The following is a 14,855-nucleotide window of genomic DNA, read 5'->3' as shown; positions in this document are numbered from 1 at the left end:
AGGGCCAGGCACTGGTCTAGGCACTGGGTGTATGAAGGAAGACAAAAATAAAATCATCTCTACCCTTTAGTTGCTTAGATTCCATTTGGAGTGATCCTATGCTCATACGTGAATGTATTCAAAACAAATTCAACATAAATGCAACTTACATTGACAGGCCATTATAATTCTTCCTTAAAATTAACTCCACCTGGGGTTTTAGTCCTAAAGTCATTCCTGAGGGTGGCTCACCAAGAATTTATCCCTCTATTTTCAGTAAAAAAAAAAATGCACTTTAGGTCACAGAATCATCATTTTGAGAGCTGACAAAACCCTAAGATCCATCTGGCCCAATCTTGTCATTTTATAGATAAGGCCTAGAGAGGGTAAAGGACTTCTTTAGGTAAATAAAAAGCAAGACCAGAATTTGAACTTTAATTCAGTACAAATTCCCTCTCTCCCTCAACTCTTCTCAGGTAGAAACTGTAAAACCCAGAATGGGAGAATGGAGACCATAGGAATTAATGAGAGGCCACCCACCTATGTTAAAAGCAACTTTCTCTCCACAAAGTGAAGCCCCAAATAATGTCTCCACTTCAGTTTTTCACAGGAAAAGCATGTTCCATACTGGACTAACAAAACCTGCTTCTCCTTTCCCCCATCCTTCCTCACTCAGAGTTAGGCTGTTAAACATTTAACAACCAGCTCTCTAGAAAGAAAATGTATGTACGACACATTTTTAAGCTTAGTCTGCATTGTTAATGTTTCCTCCATCACTTTTTCAAGTCTATAGAATCAACAAAATTATAAATCAAGCCTGAGTTGTGGTCTTTGCTGATTTCCAGAGTGTAATGCTCACAGTGAAAATTTAACAATCAGTTTTCTGGAGGGGGTTCTGCAGAGTGGCTATCTTCAACACACCCCTGCCTTACTTCCTGATTTCTGTTTAGCTTCATGAGCTATCCTAAATCAACCCCTTCCCTGTCATACACTCTCCATATTTAATTCAACAAGTGCTTATTAATTGTTAATTAATTATTCATTTATTACTTTCTGGACACTATGATGGATTTTGGACATACAAAGACACAAATAAATCTGTCCCTGACATAGTCTTGAGGACAGTGGTGGGGAACACATGGCTAATTTTTTAAATAGGCAAAATAAATATTAAGTGCTTGGTGGGGAGGGAATAATACCTACTATATGTCAGGACAGCTAGGTGGTGCATAAAGTGCTGGGCCTGGGGTCAGGAAAGATGAATCTTCCTGAGTTCAAAACTGGCCACAGACACTTACAAGCTGTGTGACCCTGGGCAAGTCACTTAACCCTGTTTGCCTCAGTTTCCTCATCTGTAAGATGAGCTGGAGAAGTAAATGGCAAACCATTCCAGTATCTTTGCCAAGCAAACCCCAAATGAAGTCATGAAAAGTTGGAAAAAAAAAACAAACTAAAATTGACTGAACAACGACAAAAACAGTGAAATGCCAGCAGTCTGCTAAGTGCTTTATAAACATTAGCACATTTGATCCTCACAACATCTCTGGGAGGGGAGTGTTATTACTATCCACGTTTCATAGTTGAGGAATCTGAGCCAAACAGGGGCTAAAGCAAAATTGGGCTGTGAAAGATCTAACTAGTTGAGAAGATGATCCTTAAGCTGAGTTTTGAGAGGACTTAGATATTTCAAGAGATAGAGGAGAGCAGGGAGAGCATATCAGGTGGGGAAACAGCATGTGCCAAGCCACTGAGGTAGGAAATGGCAGGATGCCAGTTTGGCTGGAGCATAGAGAGCGTGAGAGGAAGTAAAGTGAAATCAATCTGGAAACACAGGCCAGAGCCAGATTGTGCAGGGCTTTCAAATCCAAAGAGAAGATTATGTATTTTATTCTAGAGGTAATGGGAGGGACTGAATTAATATAGTCAGAATATGCTTTAGAAATCTCAATTTTCTAGTTAGGTAGAGGACACAGTAGAAAGGGATGAAACTAAAGGCTGGGACACCAATTGCAATAGTCCAAGCAAGAGGTGAGAAGGTATTTAGCTCTGGTGGTGGCCATGTAAGTGAAAAGAAGGGCATAAATGAGAAAAAAAAATAACAACTGGAACTGACAAGACTTGGCAATGGATCGCATGTGGGAGAGGGGAGTAGGGAGAGTCAAGGGTCAAGGATGATTCTGAGGATATGAACCTGAGCGGTTGAAGCTATCCCTGTGCCCTTGACAGAAGTGAGGAAGAGAGGAGGAGTGGGTTGAGAAGGAAAAATAATTCATCCTGCTTTGGCCATGTTGAGTTTGAGATTGTTGTGGGAAAGCCAGATATCCTTAGGCAAAATCCACTACTATTTTTCATTCAGATCTCTACCTCCTACTGACCTAAGTCCTATAAGTCCTAGGTAAAATCGCACCTTCTCTAGGAAGTCTTTCCCAAACCCATTTTAAGTCCTGTGCCTTCCCTCTCTTGATAATTTCCTATTTATTATGTGTGCATATATACGTGTGTGTGTGTGTGTGTGTGTGTGTGTGTGTGTGTGTGTGTAGCTTGCTTTGTATGTATTTGTTTGAATGTTATCTTATCCGCTAGATCAGAAGCTCCCTTCAGTCAGGTATTGTCTTTTGCTTCTTTCTATATCCCTAGCATTTACCACAGTGCCTGACACACAGTAGGTGCTTAACAAATGTTTGTCAATTCACTGATTTAAATCCTACCCTTTCCCATCTTTACATCTGTGTTTCTACTCATCCTCAGCCTCACCATACCAACCGTTCCCCCTTCCTGGGAATAGATACCATTCTCCTTCTAGTGTGGCATAATCAAAAGAATGTCCAATCTGGAGTGAGATACAAGGGTTCAAATCCAGCTTTACTTCTTGTTACCTTTGTGACCCTGGATCAATCACTCTTTCAGTCTCAGTTTCCTCATTTGTAAAATGAGTTAATTGGATTGGATTATCTATGAAGTCTCATGTACAGCCCAATATATCACCCTTCCTTCCATTGTCCCCCATCTCCCTCTTTTGGAATCCATTCCTTTCCTCAGGGTCCAATATGAATACTGTCTCTTTCCTGAAACCTTCTGAGCCACTTCCTCCCCAACTCCCAGCTGAAAGTAAGTGTAAGAGTCCATTCCTGGTCTCCCTGCCCCAGTGTCCTCCCTCTCACATTACATTCTTTTTATACTGAGCAAAAAGTCTTCATCTACTGCAATGCCCTCCCAATTGGTTTCCATTCTTCCAGACTCCAATCTAAAATCAATCCTCCCCACAGTTGCCAATTCAATATTCCAAAGCATTTCATTGTTTTAGGGAGTAAGCATTAACCTTCCCTGCTCAAGGAATTTCTGAAGTCTCCTTATTCTCTCCAGGATAAATCTAAACTCCTTTGGTGTTGAAAACCCCTCTTCAATCTCACTCCAACCCATCTTTCCAGACTAATTTCATGTTTCCTCTTAGTGTCTCCAGCACTTCTTTTTTTCTTTTGTGAATAATATTTTAATTTTTTCCAGTTACATGTAAAGATAGTTTTCAACATTCATTTTTATAAGATTTTGAATTCCAAATTTCTCCCCCTCTCTCATTTTCATCCTTCTTCCCCAAGATGGCAAGCAATCTGATATAGGTTATATACGTGCAATCATGTAAACACGTTTGCACATTAGTCATGTTGTAAAAGAAGAGACAGAACAAAAGGGAAAAGCCACACACACACAAAAAAACAACCAAAAAAAGCAAAAATAATATACTTCAAACTGCGTTCGGACTCCATAGTTCTTTCTCTGGATGTAGATAGCATTTTCCATTGTGAGTCCTTTGGAATTGTCTTGGATCATTGGATTGCTGAGAAGAGCTAAGTCAGTTATAGTCGATCATCACACAATGTTGCTGTTACTGTGTACAATGATTACTTGGTTCTGCTCACTTCACTCAGCATCAGTTCATGTAAGTCTCTCCAGGGTTTCTCTGAAATCTACCTGCTTATCATTTCTTATAGCACAATAGTATTCCATTACATTAATATACCAGAACATGTTTAGCCATTCCCCAGTTGATGGGCATTCCTTTAATTTCCAAGTCTTTGCTGCTGCAAAAAGAAATGCTATAAATATGTTTGTATGTGCAGGTCCTTTTCCCTTTTTTGTGATATCTTTGGTACATAGACCTAATAATGGTATTGCTGGATCAAAGAGTATGTGTAGTTTGGTTGCCCTTTGGACATAGTTCCAAATTATTCTCTAGAATGGTTGGATCAGTTTACAACTCCAGCAACAATGCATTAGTGTTCCAATTTTCCCACATCTTTCCAACATTTATCATTTTCCTTTTCTGTCATATTAGTCAATCTTATAGTTTTGAGTTGGTGCCTCAGAGTTGTTTTAATTTGCATTTCTCTAATTCATAGTGATTTAGAGCATTTTTTCATACAACTATAGATAGTTTTAATTTCTTCATCTGAAAACTTCCTGTTTATATCTTTTGACCATTTATCAATTGTTAAATGACTTGTAGTCTTATAAATTTGACTCAGTTCTCTGCGTATTTGGGAAATGAGGCCTTTATTAGAAACACTTACTACAAAAATTGTTTTCCAGCTTTTTGCTTTTCTTCTAATCTTGTTTGCATTGATTTTGTTTGTGCAAAACCTTTTAAATTTACTGTAATCAAACTATCCATTTTGCATTTCACAATATTGACTCTATCTTGTTTGGTCATAAATTCTTCCATTCTCCAAAGACATGAGAGGTAAAGTGTTCCTTGCTGTCCTAATTTGCTTATGGTATCACTCTGCATATCTAAATCATGTACCCATTTTGACCTTATCTTGGTATAAGGTATGAGATGTTGGTCTATGCCTAGTTTCTATCATACTATTTTCCAGTTTTCCCAGCAGTTTTGTAACATAGTGAATTCTTATCCCAGAAGCTGGAATCTTTGGGTTTATCAAATAGTAGATTACTATAATCATTTACTACTGTGTTTTGTGTACCTAACATATTTCACTGATTCACTATTCTGTTTCTTAGCCAATACCAAATAGTTTTGGTCGCTGCTTTATAATGTAGTTTTAGATCTGGTATGGCCAGGCCACCTTCCTTTGTGTTTTCCCCATCAATTCCCTTGTTATTCTTGACCTTTTGTTCTTCCAGATGAATTTTGTAATTATTTTTTCTAGCTCCATAAAATTATTTTGGTAGTTTGATTGGTATGCCACTGAATAAGTAAATATTAATTTAGGTGGAATTATCATTTTTATTATATTAGTTCAGCCTATCCATGAACAACTGATATTTTCCCAATTGTTTAGATTTGTCTTTATTTGTGAGAAAAGTGTTTTGTGATTGTGTTCATATAATTCCTGGGTTTGTCTTGGCAAATAGACTCCTAAATATTTTATATTGTCTACAGTTTCTCTTTCTATCTCTTGCTGCTGGGCTTTGCTGGTGCATAAATATTTAGTAATGATATTACTTCATTGTCTATGGTATCTTGCAGCAAGATGTAGATTCATTCCTTGTCTCTTTTAAGTAAATCTATTTTTGCTTTTGCTTTGTCTAAGACCAGGATTGCTATCCCTGCTTTTTTTACTTCAGCTGAAGCATAATAGATTCTGCTCCAGTCTTTTACCTTTACTCTGTGTATATTTTTCTGCTTCAAATGTGTTTCTTGTAAACAACATATTTGTAGGATTGTAATTTTTAATCCACTCTGCTATCTGCTTCCATTTTATGGGAAAGTTCATCCTATTCACATTCATAGTTATGGTTACTAACTGTGTAGTTCCCTCTATCCTATTTTTCCCATTTATTCCCTCTCTCCTCTTTCATCGTCTCCCACCTCACCAGTGTTTTGCTTCTGACCACCACCTCCTTCAATCTGCCTTCCCTTCTATCAGTCCCCCCCACCTTTTTTCTTTTCTTTTCCTCTTCTCCTCCTACTTCCCTATAAGGTAAGATAGATTTCTTTACCCAACTGAGTGTGTATGGCTCTTTGAGCCAATATTGATGAGAGTTAGGTTCAAACAATGCTCATCTCCCCCCACTTCTTTCCTTCTACTGTATTAGGTCTTTCATCCTCTTCATGTGATAAAATTTACCCTCTTCTTCCTTCCCCTTTCCTCTTCTCTCAGTACAATCCCTTTTTTAACCCCTTAATTAATTACTTTTTTTTTTTATCATCACATCAAAGTCAACTTATACCCACACCCTCTGGCCAAGTATACTCCTTATAACTGCCCTAATAGAAACACAGTTCTTAAGAGTTACAAGTGTTATCTTCCCATGTAGGAATGTAAACAGTTTAACCTTATTGAATATCATTTTTTCTTTCCTGTTTACCTTTTTATGCTTCTCTTGAGTCTTGAATTTGAAGATCAAATTTTCTGTTCAGCTCTGGTCTTTTCATCAGGAAAGTTTGAAAGTCCCCTATTTCATTGAATTCCCATATTTTCCCCCTGAAAGATTATGTTCGATTTTGCTAGGTAATTGATTCTTCATTGTGATCCATGCTGCTTAGCCTTCTGGAATAACATATTCCAAGCCCTCCAATTCTTTAATGTAGAAGCTGCTAAATCCTGTGTAATCCTGATGGTAGTTCTTTGATATGTGAATTGTTTCTTTCTGGCTGCTTGCAGTATTTTTCTCCATGACCTGACAATTCTAGAGTTTGGCTACAATATTCCTTGGACTTTTCATTTGTGATCTCTTTCAGGAGGTGATTGGTAGACTCTTTCAATGACTATGTTACCTTCTGATTCTAGGATATCATGGAAATTTTCCTTGATAACTTCTTGAAAGATGCTGACAGGCCCCCCCCCCTTTTTTTTTTATCATAGCTTTCAGGTGGTACAATAATTCTCCTGGAGAAAATAGATCTCTCCTGGATCTATTTTCCAGGTTAGTTGTTTTTTTTTTCAGTGAGATATTTTACATTTTCTTCTATTTTTCATTCTTTTAATTTTGTTTGACTGATTTTGGATGTCTCATAGAGTCATTGGTTTCCACTTGTCCAGTTCTAATTTTTAATGCATTATTTCTTCAATCAGTTTTTATACCTCCTTTTCTATTTGGCCAATTCTACTTTCAAAGGAGCTGCTGTCTTTAGCTGATCTTTTTTTTTTTTTTCATTTGGCCAGTTCCATTTTTTAAGGAGTTGTTTTCTCCAGTCAATTTTTGCACTTTCTTTTCCAAGCTGTTGACTCTCCCCCCCATAATTCTCTTGCATAACTCTCATTTCTTTTCCCAATTTTTCTTCTACCTCTCTTACATGATTTTTTAAAATCCTTTTTGAGTTCTTCCAAGAGGGCTTTTCGTGCTTGAGACCAATTCATATTTCCCTTTGAGGCTTCACATGTAAGCATTTTGATATTTTTGTCTTTTTCTGAGTTTGTGTTTTGATTTTCCCTGTTGCCATAGTTGCTTTCTATGGTCAGAGCTCTTTTCTGTTTTTTTGCTCATTTTTTTAATGTTGAGCTCTGCTCCTGGGACACAAGGAGCACTGTCCCAAGGATCTTGTACTGGGGGCCAAGGACTTGGTCACTAGCTTTTTGAGCCAGGGCCTCTGGAGCTGGAAGCTTGCCCACTGTGCTATGGTGGCCCAGCCTAGTCAATCATGTTGTGCCCTGGGTTCCAGGGCTGGCAGTTTACCTTCTATGCTGGGGCTGGGGGGCCTCAGAGTTGGCCTGCTGTGCCACAGGCTTGCTAAGCCAGGATTGTGGGGCCTCAGTTGCTCATTTGTGCTGTGGCTAAAAGCCTCCTGCTGGTTTGCCCAGACATTGCCTTTGCTGGGCTCAACTCCCCTTTTACCCAAGTGAGACAGATCTTTCCTGATGTCCTTCTAAGTTATCTTGGGCTGGAAAATTGTTTCACTCAATCTTTTTGTGAATTCTGTCGCTCCAGAGTTCTTTTAGAGGCTGGATTTAATGTTGTTTCTGAAGGAAATTGGGAAAAGCCCAGGGAACTTCCTGGCTTCTCTCTGCCATCTTCACCAGCACTTGTATATAGTAAATACTTAATAAATGCTTGTTGAATTAAATGGAAACTCTATCTTTAGTCATTTCCTCTCGAAATGCCTACAATATTCATTGCAGTATACCAGATAATCACGTGTTTAATATGATATATATGTAAAATTTAGAAATGAGGCAGAAGAAACTTTAAAAATTGATGATCGTTATGGTATACCCTAGTGATGTCTGACTGAGGCTTGTAAAAGTCTAACATCTCATCTGGGTTCAAATCTGTCCTTTCAATGCTTGCTTGATCTTTTTTAAGGCACATTATCTGTTAGTATGTATATGTGATATGCATGTATACATGTATAATATAAATTTAAAGCAATCCTGTTTTAACTAGTGTAGCTGTTACTTTCATGTGTTATTATAAAACAGTGCTTCAGCTGTCTGCCTGCTGTTTTCAGACATATGTCCCTCTTGTCAGAACAGTAATGTGGCTGCCTTTTTTAATGAAGGAAAGAGGGTAAGGGAAGGCTTTGGCTTGCCTTCAGCAAACCCAGGGTGGGCACAAATGGCATCTCAGTGTAACCTTGCCTTCTCACTTATTGCTTTTCAATGTTTCTGCTGAATCAGGAAACCTCTTTACCACACACCACTCACTACCCCTTTCTCTTTGGGTAGAACTGGTGGTAGAATTCAGCACAATTTAAGTAAAAAACCCCAAAAAACTTGTAAAGAGGATGCAGTCTCTAGAGGATCTATGCAGAGAAGGGGATCATAAGTGATGGGCCTATTCCTCAAGGACTCACACATTGAGCTTCAATGACAGTTCTGAGAGCCTATTGATTATATTGATATATTTACAGAAATCTAGGGTTATGAAGGACCTCAGAGTTCAATCTAGTCTAACCACTTAGGCAAATAGGTGGCACAATAGTTAAAGGGCTGGGGATGGAGTAAGGCATACTTTAGTTCAAATCTAGCTTCAGATACTAACTAGCTGTGGAACCCTGGGCAAGTCACTTAACATATTTGACACAGTTTCCTCATCTGTAAAATAGAGATAATAACAGCATCTACCTCCTAGGGTGGTTGTGAGGATTAAATGAGATAATATTTATGTTTAATAATGTTTAATGTTTAATAAATGGGTGTTTCTCTTATTCTCCTTCATTTTATGTTTAATAAATGGGTGTTTCTCTTATTCTCCTTCATTTTATAGATGGAACTATTGCCCAGAGAAATTAAATGACTTGGCTGAGGGCCCAAAGATAGAAGTGGCAGAACAGAGATTGAACCCAAGAACTCCCTCTTTCTATAGAACGATTAAGAGGTGCCATTTTGCCACAGTAAAAGAACATTGGATTTAAATTGAGGAGCCAAGTATAAATCTTACTTCTTGCAGCTCTGTGACTTGGGACAAATCACTTGACCTCTCTGGGCCCCGTTTCCTTATATGTAAAATGAGTAGGTTAAGCTAAATGGCCTCTGAGATCCCTTCTCATCCTAAATATGTGATCCTATGATCATGTTCCTTTGTTCTAAGCATCAAAATTTCTTCCCAATAATAATAATAAATAATAATAATAATAATAATAATAATAATAGCTCATGTTTATAGATTGCCTTAAAGTTTACAAAGTCATTTGATTTGATTTTCCCAGCAGCATAGAGAAGTGAGTACTATCATTATTTCCAGTTTTTACAGGTAAGGAAAATGGGCCTCAGAGAGATTGCTTTTTGCTCATAGTCACACAGTTGATTAATATTTGAGACAGAATTTGGAAACAAGTCTTCTTGATTCCAAGGGACCATTCTTCCTCTCTGCACAGATGCCATACAAACCCCCATTTTGTTAATATTTTTTTGTTCTTGTTTGGTTCACTGATTCCAGAATAGAGTCACTTAAATACATATGTATTTAAATATGTATATAGATATAAATAGACTTAAATATACACATACATAACTATATAAATATATATATATGTGTGTATGTATATGTGTATTATATATATATATATATATTATATATATGGAGAGAGAGAGAGAGAGAGAGAGAGAGAGAGAGAGAGAGAGAGGAGAAAAAAAAAGATGAGCAGAGACAAAGAGCAGAGGCTGAAATAGAGACAGAGAGAGGGAGGGGACAAAAGCATGTGTGACCTTTACTAAAAGAAACACTAAAATCTAATCAATAAGAACCCACAATCATCAGTGTGCATCCTGAGCTAAACCAGTTATGGGGAGAGGGTGCTTTATACAAGATAACTAATTCAGAGACATAAAAATGGAAAAGGGAGGAAATAGAAAGAAGAGGACCAGGCCAGAGCATCAAAAGACAGTTAAAATTAGCTTTTATGGCTCTCCCACGTTCAATGAATTAACTCTGAGGTGTATTTTGGGAGCATCAGGATCGGTCTCCTGTGTATGTTTGAAAATTAGGCTGTAGTTTTCCCATAAAGTTCATTTAAAACCTTTGCCTCCATGCAGGAAATTGTATTTTATGTGAATGTTAGAAAATGAAGATGGAATATTAAGTAAGACCAGGATGTTAGAACAAGAACCTTATGAAGATTACTCTATCTCAAGATAATCGCGAAGGCAAATGGTTGAAAACTCAGTGATCCAGCAAGGTGGAGGTAATTGTATGGTCCCTACCCTTTTCACAAATAAGGACACATTGTCTTAGGTCAAACAGCCTGAGGAGCCCAAGGATCTCATTTTCTTAACTCTTCCTAGAATGGTCTTTCTGTCTACTGCCTCCCAAACTTGGGTGCATATGACACCCTTTCCCATTCAGGGCTTAGAATAGCTGCTCCTTATTTAGAGTGATTCATTCACTCAGAATGATAGTTCAAGAGCCCAGATCATTTTTCTATTCAGCCAAAAGCACCAAATTAGTTTAAAGTAAGACATTTAATGAAATAGCATGGTAATTAGATTGGCAATAGATCATTTTCCAATTAAACCTAGGGCACACTTTCATGCAAATATGTATAAATACCATTAGTGGGGAGAATGAATGTGTATATGGGACCGCATGAGACTGATCACCACTATTCTTACTATGTCTCTGCTAGCATGTTGTCCCTCTGGTCCCTATTGGTCTCAGCTGAGATATGGGGTTCTCTTTATATATAGATGCTGTTCATATAGTCTCTGTTGGGCATTATTCTCTCTTCTGGATTTATATCTGCAGGACCAGCCAAACCATCTTACCATCAGTTGGCTAGGGTGTAGTTATTAGAACCTCTATAAGGGCAAGCTGACATCTCTTTAGTCATAGCTGTCACAGTCAGATGACAAAAGCCAATCAAAATACTCTCAGATTAAAATTAGATCTTTACTTATTGATTCCTGCGTCTGGAGGGAGATCAAACTTTCTGTTACAGTTATCTAGGATTAGATACTGCTAGGTACCCTCAAAATCTTCTCTAGTTCAGCATGTAAATGAATTTTAGCAACAACAAGAAATAAGCTACTGAAACAATGTCCTTGTTCTCCACCCATCTATCCCATGGTCTTATCTGTATTATACCTATTTGTCAGTAGTAAAGACTGATCTCCTTCTGGTCAAACTTCATTTTGAGCCCTGGATCTGAAGTCAGGATGACCAGAATTCAAATCCAGCCTCAGAAATTTACTAGCTGTGTAAACATGGGCAAGTCACTTAATTTCTGTCTGCCTCAGTTTCCTTACCTGTAAAAAGGGATTGATAATAGCACCTACCTCCCAAAGTTATTGTGAGGATAAAATGAGGACATGCTTGTAAAGTGCTTTGTAAACCCTGAAATTTCATACACATACACACACACATACACACATATGTGTTATATAGTACTATACATTTATTGCTATATTGCTAATATATTATTACTATCCTTGTATCATCATCATTATTATTATCATCCCTATATAAAAATAGGAGGTGTCTGATGTTTCAGAGATAGTATGGTATAATCAGTTGATGAAGGGAAGCTGGCCATAGAGTCAAGACAACAGATTCAAATCTTACCCCTAAAGTGTACTAGCTGTGAGACCATTGGAAAGTCACTTAGACTTTTGTTTCCCTGAATATTTCTTTAATACCTAAGTTACAGACAAGTTGATAATTTGAATCAGTGAGAAAATTTTCATACCAAGAGGTCCCTATATCCAAAAATATCACAGGTCTGGTCTCCACATCCTTCCCCCATGTAATTTAACATGATCATAAATTTTAAAGCTATAAGTACTCTGAGAAATCATCAACCCCAATCCATTTATTTTACAGAGGAAACCTAGACCCAGAGAAGTTCTTGGACCTCATCCTGGTCACATAGGTAGGAATTGGTATAGTTAAATCATCTGTCACCAAATCCAGCATCCTCTCCAGTGTACCAACCACCTCCCAGCATCATGAGGGTGAAATGACCTAATGAATGTAAAGGTCTTTCACAAACCGTAAAGCATTAGACAAATGCCAGGTGGGATCACTGCATAGTCAAAGTATATACTAGTCACCTGGTTCTCCTGTAGGTCTGTAGGATAAGATATAAAATATACCTTCAGAAAGCCAATGGCTTTACAAATTAGGGGTATTTCTCAATGAGCAAATTTGAAGAAGGCTGAATGATTAATGTTTCCTTAATCTTTTTCTTGAGCTCCGGTCCCCCCACTGCCAAATTCCTGCCAAGTGCTCCACCTACATGCTCCTAGGGCATCTCAAAATCAGAATGTCCAATTTGAATTCATTCATAGGTTCTCAAATTGGAGGATACCACCTACTGGAGGGCACCACAATGAGCCAGAGGGGGTGGTATATTTTTTTTGAAATGACACAAATTAAAAAAAAAATTTAAAGGGTTAAAGAAAGTAGATTTCGAGAAGGGGGAGGAATGGTGCTGAGTAATTTTTTTAAAGGGGGCGGTAGGCCAAATAAGTTTGGGAACCTCTGAGTTTCTTCAATTAAACCTGCCCCTCTTCCAAATAGTCCTCATTCTGTTGAGGGCAGCAGAAGCCTTCAAGGCACTGTGGTGGTGGTTCTCCTCCTTCTCCTCCTCTTACTTATCTCCTTCTCCTTCTCCTTCTCCTCCTTCTCCTTCTCCTTCTCCTTCTCCTCCTCTTCCTCCTCTTTCTCCTTCCCTTCCTCTCCCTCCTCTCCCCCTCTTCCTCTTCCTCCTCTTTTGAATTTAGTTTTTATTTTTTCCCAATTACATGTAAACAAAAATTTTTAACATCCTTTTAAAAATATTAAGCTCCAATTGTCTTCCTTTTCTTCTTCTCCCCTCTCCTTGAGAAGGCAAGCAATTTGATATAGATTACACATATACAGTCATGCAAAACATTTCCATATTAGCCGTCATAAAAGAAAACAAGCCAAAGTAACAAAAATAATAAAGAAAATTTTAAAAGTACCCTTCAATCTTCATTCAGACTCCATCAGCTCTTTCTCTGGAGATAGATAGCATTTTTCATCATAAGTCCTTCAAAATTTTCTTGGATCGTTATATTTCTGAGAATAGCTAAATCATTCAGAGTTGATCATCATAAAATATGGCTATTACTGTGTACAATGTCCTCCTGGTTTTGCTCATATCCTTTAGCATCAGTTTATGTAAATCTTCACAGTTTTTTCTGAAACCTTCTTGTCCTTATTTCTTATAGTACAATAGTATTCCATCACAGTCATATACTACAACTTATTCAGCCATTCTTCAATTGGTGGGCAGTCCCACAATGTTCAATTCTTTGCCACCACAAAAAGCTACTGTAAATATTTTTGTACAAATAAGCCCTTTTTCTTCTTTTTTTTTTCCTTTTTGGGATATAGACCTAGTAGTGGTATTGCTAGGTTAAAGGGTATGCACAGTTTTATAGCAATTTGGGCATAGTTCTAAGTTGCTCTCCAGAATGGTTGGAGCAGTTCGTGCATTAGTGCCCCAATTTTCCTGCATCCCCTCTGACATTTGTCATTTTCCTTTTCTGTCATATTAGCCAATCTGATAAGTGTGAAGTGGTACTTTAATTTGCATTTCTCTAATCAATAGTGATTTAGAGCATTTTTTTCATATGACTATAGCTTTGATTTCTTTTTCTGAAAACTCATATGCTTCTATGTTCTCAGCATTGGGCTTCTTGACCCCTTCCTTTCCCTCACCCTCTGCTACTTGGTATCTAATCAGTTGCCACATTTTGTGAATTCTACCTTCCCAGCATCTTTTACATCTGTTCCCTTCTCTCAGTTCACTGGGCCACCACCACCTTGGTTTGGACCCTCATCACTTCTACTTGAACTGTTGTAATAACCTCCCCGATTCTATTCTCTCTCCTCTTTGCTCCATCTTACAACTACCAAAAGCATCTTCATAAAACATGGCTAATCATGCTACTCCCCACCTCAAAAATCTTCTGTCTCCCTTTGCCCCTAAGGGAAAATACAATATCTTATGTCTGGCTTTTAAAGCCTTTCATAGTCTGACTCCAGCCTACCTTTCCAGAACTAATTCCCATTATTCCCTTAGATATTATCAGGATCCAGTGAAACTGGCATGGTTATTCTTCCCAGAATTTGACGTCATATCTTCTGCCTCCATGTCTTTGAACTCCTTCTCATTCCAGTCTTTTATTATGTTTATTTTCCTTCAAAGTTCAACTCAGGAGCCATCTCCTATGACATCGTGTCCTGAATCTTCTGGTTGTTAGCACTTCTTTCCTAAAATTATCCCCTAAACACCCATATCTATACATGTCTTATATCTTTAGGGCATCAACTCTTTTTCATTTTTCTCCATATCCCCAACACTTAGCTTGGTACTAGGCTACTCTTTTAATTGGTTCCCCTGATTTTATTCTTTCTCCTCTCCAACCCATCTTCCACACAGATGCCCAAATCATCTTCCTAAAGTACATCTCTGACTATTTCATTACCATATCACCATGTGTGCTTAG

Source organism: Phascolarctos cinereus, unplaced genomic scaffold (genome assembly GCF_003287225.1).
Source record: "Phascolarctos cinereus isolate Bilbo 61053 unplaced genomic scaffold, phaCin_HiC Scaffold_4;HRSCAF=312, whole genome shotgun sequence".
In the NCBI taxonomy this organism is placed as follows: domain Eukaryota; kingdom Metazoa; phylum Chordata; class Mammalia; order Diprotodontia; family Phascolarctidae; genus Phascolarctos; species Phascolarctos cinereus.
This window is presented reverse-complemented; position numbering follows the sequence as displayed.